This window comes from Tursiops truncatus, chromosome 7 (assembly GCF_011762595.2).
Source record: "Tursiops truncatus isolate mTurTru1 chromosome 7, mTurTru1.mat.Y, whole genome shotgun sequence".
NCBI lineage: Eukaryota > Metazoa > Chordata > Mammalia > Artiodactyla > Delphinidae > Tursiops > Tursiops truncatus.
The window spans coordinates 57,326,220-57,334,864 of record NC_047040.1 but is presented as its reverse complement, the minus strand read 5'-3'; the positions used below and the strand labels follow the sequence as shown (position 1 = coordinate 57,334,864).

At 41.6% G+C, this 8,645-nt stretch overlaps 1 long non-coding RNA gene across 1 annotated transcript; it reads left to right on the top strand.

The window, feature by feature from the left end:
- Positions 1-544: 544 nt before the first annotated feature.
- Positions 545-8,399, top strand: LOC141279075 (uncharacterized). The gene is made up of 3 exons (XR_012332827.1): positions 545-656; positions 1,510-1,566; positions 8,157-8,399. It is a non-coding gene; the product is annotated as an uncharacterized lncRNA (long non-coding RNA).
- The last annotated feature ends 246 nt before the right edge of the window (positions 8,400-8,645 follow it).

Below are 8,645 nucleotides of genomic sequence, written 5' to 3'. Positions count from 1 at the left end.
AAGTTGAGCTGAATCTGGGCTCTTTTGTGCAACGGCCCTGGTTCTTTTTTCTAAAGATGCATTTCTAAGAATTCATCGGCTCCCTTTTCTAGGTGACAGCCTCTGAACCAAGTGAAGGCAGCTTTTATGTTTCTCCTTAGACTTCCCTAGATTAAGCAGAACTGTTAACTTAAAATATTCCTCAAAGCACATAGTTTCCTTTGGAGGTTAAGAAGTTTGACATTAAAACCTGCCCATCTTAAAACCTGCCTCCAAATGATTACAATCTTGATATCATAAAGCTTCCTATGCACTGTATATTTGTAAACATATTTATACTTTATTAAAAATTAATATTTTAAATTACTTATCATCAAGTAAAATGGGTGGTTCAGAAAGCCACACTGTGCTTTAGCTTTGAACATTCCCTAACATACTACCAGATGCCATCCTAAATGGTATGTTTTCAGAAGCAGTTGCCACGGTATTGTTATTATGTTGTCATTAAAACAAAGTTCTTCAAGTACAAATGTCATTCTCTTAACCATCCAGTCCTTTGATAAACATTTTTCTCTACTCTATACAAGGCACGAGGATAGATACCATGAGAACCTAACAATCTCAGTTCCTGTCTCCCCAGAATTTACTATCAAGGGAGGGATTCAGACAAGTAAACGGTTAGTTACAAGGCAGTGCGTGTGACACTATGATGGGCCATAGGATCTCACAGGGGTCACCTAACAGAGGAGCCTTCCTGGAGGAAGTGATATCTAAGTTCAGGTCTGAAGGAACAGTGAGAATTAGCCAGGGCATGGGGGAGGGCAGGGGAGGTATGTTCCAGGGTGGTCTAGGCACAGAACACATAAGAACAGTCCCAGGGGCAAAAGAAAGCACATCATATTCAAGGATGGAAAGAAGTTCAGTATGACTGAGAATGGAATTAGAGGTTGGGGGTGGTAAGGTCTGCTGTTTGAGAAGGTAACTGAGGCCAGATCATGAAGGACCTTGAAACACTTGGTAATAAGTTTAGACTTTGTTCTAAAGGTCAGGAGAATCTGCTAAACAATTTTAAGCCAGGAAACAGATTAGAGGTGGTCCACCACCAGACTGTACGTAAGGAGGCCAGCCTTAGGTATTGATTTATTTTGATTTTCTGAACTTCACTTTTTCATCTTTAAAATGAGGACAATAGCACATATCTCAAGGATTGTTATGAGATTTAAATGAGATATCAGAAAAAAATGAAGCAAGATCAGTGTCTGGCTTATATTAGGAACCCAGTAATATCTCCTGACACCTCATAAGTCTATGGTGTTATATTTTTATTGGTATCTTATTTATTTTACATGTTGATAATTGAATTGATATTGAATTACTGAATGATTCTTTAACTATAGCAAGGCCATACTGCCATTCAATGAATGACCATGACTATAAGCCAAGGAACAATCAATGTTCTTGTACAAGTTAATAGAATTGTGAGCCACGTGTTAATGTTATTGAACCAGGTTCCTTTTGCCCTACACGCAGCTAGCCAAAACACTGAGATGCGGAGGTGTATTCATAAGGCAACCAAGTCAGGAGATGGTAAGTCTCAGATCTGCCTCCCTGAAGACAAGGAGCTTGGGTTATTTATGGAATAAAGAATAAAGAAGCAGAATAAAGGTTTGGGGCGTGGAGGGAGTGGGGAGCACGGGGAAAGGTGATTGGAAAAAGGTGCGGTAATTGTTGTAGCTCTGTGCAGGTGTCACTGAGCTACAGGCCTCTGCACCTGCTTAGCACGATCTGAGCGTGGAGTTTTTGGCCCTCTGACATCAAAAGGTTATCAAGGGGACACTCGTGCATGGCCAGCTGGAGGGTTGGTGGTCCTATCTAGTCTTAACCAGCTCAGCTCAAACTAAACATAGCTCACTCTAAGTACCTGGAAAACAACTCGGGCAAACATCTTATTGTTTAGGCTCCATGCCACTTGGAGGGCATGCAGGTCTTTTGTACCAAAAATCAAAACGACCTTGATTAGTGAAGGCAGGTTACAGGTGAAATGGATTTAACTAATGATTACTCAGATTTTGACTAACTTTTAGGACTACTGGAAGCAGCAACACTGGCTGTTTTTTCTTAGTCCTTTTAACTAAGCAAATGTGTTACTTTCTCAAATTTAATATTTTCTTTCGAGTTTATATATTGTGTTTTTAAGACTGCTCAATTGTTGCTAATGTACCAAACCATATCCATGGTGGAATGGAGAAGTGGGGGGAGGGGAGAAAAGGTGGAGGAGGTGGGCAACCACAACTGAAGAACGACACTGTTTTGCTTTATGCAATGTAACATAAATCTTTCCTTTAGGCTATGGAAAACCATATGCCAATCAAAAATTTAAAATTACACAAAACAGTAACCTACTGATAGTTGAAATCTTATTAGCAATATGCATGTTTGAAGCATACATTTTATGAAGAGATGAAATCATCTTTGGGAATGTGATTTTCCCCAGACCTATACAAGTAGATTTATATTTTTCTTTATTATTTTATCAAGTATGTTTGCTTAGCAAAACCAAGCAATAGCAACTCTATTATTCTTGAGTATCACTTTAAAAATAATCTGGCTAGGGAATTCAGCCTGGGATCCAATGTTCTAACCAGGCAGGGATTCTTATAAGGTACCCCAGGCTGTAGGTAATTCTGAAGTCATACCAAGATGGAAGGAGCATAATGAATTCTGTCCAATACCAGTGGGAAAGTGGAGAAAACAACATAGAAACAAAATTCTGGGACCTCTTTTTCCCAGGAATAGGCAAATTATTTAATAGAAGGCTAGATATTTAGCAGAAACCACCTGGCCCTTAAAACAGAAACTGATGCACAGAGAAAAACATTATATTCTGTGTAGCTATAAGGTTAATGATAGTGATTCAAGGTTTGACATTTATTTTTCACATTTCATGAGCAGAATTAGCACCGTATGGCAACTAACCATTGGGAGGTTAAAAATCACAAGATGATAAATTTCTGCTTTTAAAATAGAAAGGATCAAAATGATTTAGGCTTCTCTTTCTTTTTATTCTACTTTCCTTTTCCCTTTTCTTTCCCTGGGAAGTTCACCATACAGTATCAATCACCCAGAAGACATTTAATAATAAATTGGTAATGATAAACATTATGTACATGTATATGTAAGACACGAACTTGGGTTTACCAGTTGAGAGGGAAGGGCTCTATCAAAAATACTCCTTTATAAGGTATTACCCACTTTTTTCTCATTCTCCCGAAACTTTAGCTAACACCAAGCATTCTTTCTCTAGACTTTTAACGATTATTTTCTTCATCATTTGATTTTAAAGTAATATTTCTACTTAGAGGTGCCCCAAATATCCTCCCTATCACTTAGTGCCCCAAATTACACTGTTAGAGCTTTATTCCTTTAGTTGAAAACTAAGTGGCTTGCTACAATATAAATATCTCCGTAAAAAGGTAGCAATTAGTCTTTTGTATCATACTGGGACTCATGAATCCAGAAAAGGAAACTGAGTGCCTCATATTATTAGGCATATCACTGCAGAAGGAGAAAGATCTGCTTATCTATGCAGCTGCCAACATAGATAAGCTGCTACCCAGAGAACTGGCTGAGCTCAGCTACAGGTGCAGAGGGTTCCAGGTAGGTGCCTTCCTTTTATCTCCATGGTGTGAATATTTGTAGGCAACAATGCTAGAAGATCCGCATTTGAGTCCTGGGGCAAAATCTTCTAGGCAGCAACCAGTGGGAAAGCTTTTTCTGGCTGACCCAGAACAGACCCAGTGGGTAGTCAAAGGCATTCCAGAAAAGTCACAGTGCAATTCCTTCCTTGAATGGATTTATCAGAAGCAACAAGGAACAGATAATGGAAGGGCAGGAGCAAGAGTAAAAAATAATATTGAATTTGTAGTTGAGGCATAGTGTTTACACTTCAAGAATGAAGCTTTGGGACTTCCCTGGTGGCACAGTGGTTAAGACTCCTCCTGCCAATGCAGGGGACACGGATTCAAGCCCAGGTCTGGGAAGACCCCACATGCTGCAGAGCAACTAAGCCAGTGCGCCACAACTACTGAGCCTGCGCTCTAGAGCCCGCAAGCCACAACTACTGAGCTTGCACGCCACAACTACTGAAACCCGCGTGCCTAGAGCCCATGCTCCGCAACAAGAGAAGCCACCGCAGTGAGAAGCCCGCTCACAGCAAGGAAGAGTAGCCCCGGCTCGCCACAGCTAGAGAAAGCCCGTGAGCAGCAACAAAGACCCAACGCAGCCAAAAATACAATATAAATAAATAAATAAATTTATATATAAAAAAAGAATGGAACTTTGATGATAGAGCTAAAGATCTTTTTGCAATTAGTATAGCAGCTGAAAACAAGAAGTGACAAGAGGAGAATCTAGGGGAAAATTTGAGTGGAGACATTTGCCAGTATACGCAATCTAAAGACCTTTTTTAATATCCAGTGAGGTGGGCTCCAGAGTTAACACTGTTAGCACATTTTAAGTTACACTTATACATGAATATTTCCAATGACAGCCACCATTTATCAAGCACTGCAGCAGGTGCTACATTAAGCTTTTCTCAGTTAATTTTCATAATAACCTAGGTATTATAATTATTATCATTTTACAGATGAGGACACTGGGGCTTAGAGTTAACTAGTTCACCCCAAATTTCGGAGATAAGCAATTGTATTCATTTGCTAATATCAGAAAGCCATCTCGGTGGCTTAAATGATAGAAGTTTATTTCCTCATAGTTCTAGAAGTCAGAAGTCTAAGGTCAAGCTGTCATCAGAATTGGTTTCTTCTGAGGCCTCTCTCCTTGGCTTGTAGATAGTCTGTAGATGGCCGTCTTCCCTCTGTGTCTATGTCCTAATCTCTTCTTAAAAGGACACCTCACAATGAGATTACGATCCACCCTAACAACCTCATTTTATTTTAATTACCTCTTTAAAGGCACTCTCTCCAGTAATAGTCATATTCTGAGGTACTGGGGGTTAGAGCTTCAACATATGGATTTTAGAGGGACACAATTCAGCCCATAACAGCAATTCTTTTTCATTTTTAATGTAGGTATAGATTTACCATAGATAACATGATCGAATTACAACCATAAACTAGTAGAGAAGCCAAAGAAACAGAAACTACTCTAGGTACATCAAAACAAGAAATTTGTTGCAAGAAATGGTTATATAGGTGACAGAATCCACGAGAAGCCCAACACAGTCAACCTAGAGATGAATAAGCACAGGAAAGAATTCAGTCTCCTAGGATTGGTGGGACAAAGGGAGTAGCAGGTATCCCTGGGGCCACACAGTGGATCTGAACTGCTGTGAGCCTGCCCAGGACGAGCTGGGACTACAGAGGGAAGGCCTGCCCAGGACAAGCTGGGACTACAGAGGGAAGGCCTGCCCAAGACGAGCTGGGGACTACAGAGGGAAGGCCTGCCCAGGATGAACTGGGACTACAGAAGGAAGGTCTGGCCAGCGATGGTGCCATGGAGGAGGCCGGTGCTAAGGAGATGCCACCTGAAACATCTTGAGGAGGAGAAACATCTTGACTTTCCCCCTCTGCCAGTGCCTGCCTCTAGACGGACCTCCCCCAAAACTGGAGGGCATGAGAACCACAGAGATGTGGTTCCCGTAATTCCCTATGATAAAGAGCAGAGCAGGGGAAGGGCAAGAATGGCTATGAGAGCAAACAGCCAAAGACCAACACCACTATGAAGAGTTTGACAGGCTGCACATGATGTTTCCCGACTACTGGTTTTGTGGACCTTATAATGTTACCAGTTAAATCCCTTTAACAATGTTACCAGTTAAATCCCATAATTCAGCTTCACTGAATCTATTGTGAAGCAAAAATACTGAGTTGTTTAGACCTGGTTTAAGGCTAGGATGCTAGTGCTTGCTTGTATAGATCAGAAAAGCCCCATATTCTGTACTGATGGGCTGTTTCCTTCCTAGTTTCCCTTAGCCCATGAGACTGTTCTCTAAATGAGCAAATGCTTGCAAAGATCTTTGAGACTGTAGAAATATGACTTATCTGACAATTGCTTGGTTCACTTGCTACCTGTCTTTTGCATACTTTCTCCTCTCATCTGCAGTTCTTTAAGGGAAGAGCGTATCTTTGCAGAAACCTGTGGTTCCCAGCAGCATCAGGATTGATCATAACATATATGAGGAGCCCTTTTTGGGGAGGGGACCGGGAGAAGGGGAAGTACATGTTTCACGTGGCTAGAATCCTCTGCAGCGATGCACAGGAGAGAGGCATGGAATGTCAGACATGTGAACAGAATCACTTAGAGCCACTGGTTTTCTATGCAGAGACTCTTTCAAGACTTGGGCTGGTTTTGCCTGCTTAATGTGCTCTGCATTTCCTGCAGTCAGACTCCACTGCATGGTTAATGATACAAGTTCCAGGAAGCTTGGGGATTCTGCTGGTAGACACCAGAGACGCTAACCTTGTCAAAGCAGAAAGAGACGACATATTTACGGTACTGTAAGACACTCAGTTCCTAAGCCCCTCAGGCAACTGGGAAGCAGGAGATCTGATGCAGACACACTAATCACACCAGATTTCCCTGAAGGCAGTAGTCACCAATCCTCCCTCCTAAAGATGCAGATCAACAGAGGACTCAATTCCGAGTAATTTACTGAGACAACAGGTAACAGAGGCAATTGTCCTAGGGGTGGGTGATGGTGAGCAAGTAGCCATGTGCATGGTAGAGCACACACCAAGTCATCTCTCTGGCCAGCATGCCTAACTATAAAAGGCGAATATATCAGAGGGACAGCTCATGAAACCACTGCAAACGGAGGTTCATTCATTAGTAAATACAATTCAGCCAGGATACTGCCACACCCACTGAGAACTACCACATTCACGGGATCAATATTTGTGACCCAGGACAAATACTAACTTAAAACAGGCGACTCAGTCATCACAAGTGTAACTCCTTGTTTCTTGGTGGGTCTCCGCTGGTCAGGCTCAGTCTACATCTAGCTGCTTTCCCTGCTAACCTGCGATGGTCACTGACTCTAAGCTACCATTTTGGTGGGGCTGTATGTATATTTGTATTTGTTTTATCCCCAGGATCCAGCAACAGTGTCTGGCACACGGTGGGACAAATTAATATCCAAGATGTTTTTTGAGTCTGCACATAAAATGTTTGAAGTATTTTGTCATCATATTTAATGAACACTGTGGTTAAAATTATTTTTACTTTCTTAGCAACTGGAATCATAATGGGATTTCATAATGTGAAATCATAATTCAGCTTCACTGAACCAATTTAAAATTCTGTCTCAGATTTTTTGGAGTAAGGGTTATTTAATTATAAATGGGAATTTGGGTAAGAGGCTTCAAGTTTGGAGTGTTCCAGAGCTCTGTGGAGGCTACAACATGTTAGTCTTCAATTTAGGACACATGGGAGTGGTTGATATTTAAAGTGGTTTTCAAACATGGCTGCTCATTGGAATCACCTGGGGAGTTTTAAAACTTCTGATGCCCTGGTCCCAGATTCTAAAGTAATTGGTTTGAGGTGCAGGATGGGCACTGGGAGTTTAAAAAAAAAGGTCCCAGGTGATTCTAACATGCAGCCAGAGTTGAGAACCAAAGTAAGACTCTTCTCTTCGGCAGAATACTTAATATTACTGAGGATGAGTCTCAAGTGACCTCATCAATTTGTTTTCTTAAGTTACCAACAAAGGGAGATATAGTCCATCCTTCATGGAAGTCAGTGTGTTTTCTCATGGACACCACGTTTGGCAGTTCGGTGACACAGATTCATGCAGCCTGCTTTCCTTTCCTCTTTATAATGGATACCTCCCATGTTATGCTTTGGGGTTCTCTCCATCCTCCCCCACCCCCGCCACTTATTCTTGGCCCTCTGCCAGCTTTAGAGTGGAACATAATCCTGTATTCATCCCTCTGCCTTGTGGGCTTCCAAGAGCATTTGATTTTAAGGAGCTTCCTACTAATCACTATGAGGAAACTGGTATAGAGCAATGAAACAGCGAAGTTACCAAGGTTCCAGAAGTTTCTAACCATCTTGATAGTGGCAGTCTCTTTCATAGCTCATGCCCCACCCATCTGAGATGGTGACTAGATGCTGGGGCCCACCAAACCTCTCCCCTGACTTCCAATTTCTTTCTCTCTTAGACGAAGATCATGCCAAGATTCAGCCACCAACTCACCCCCACCCTCACTGCCTGCTGCAGCATCTGGGCAGGTGGATCCTGGTCCTAAGTGAGCCGTTTTGTTTGTATGAGCCCTTCCAGCCCAGGGGATAGACACCCGCATCGCTGCCTTTTATTGTGTTAGCCTGGCCGCCTAACCTCTTTTAAAACATTGCCTCTATGGAAAAATGTGTTTCACACTGGAAACAACTCACAGACAAATAAACTTTGGGGACTCAATCTGTTTGTAAGTTGGAGATACTTATAATGAAGCAAATATTATTCAAAAGAAAGAATTATAACATGAATTAACCCACTGTTTCAGCCTTAAGTGATAAATAATATTAGCAATAAAACTAAGGTGCTGGAAAGTGTCAGAAGATCTATTGGGAGCATACTGTGTGGTGTTACTATATTCTACCATAAGCTACTGCCTACTATCGAGATAACTGCCAAGCTGTGAGGAGGTGCC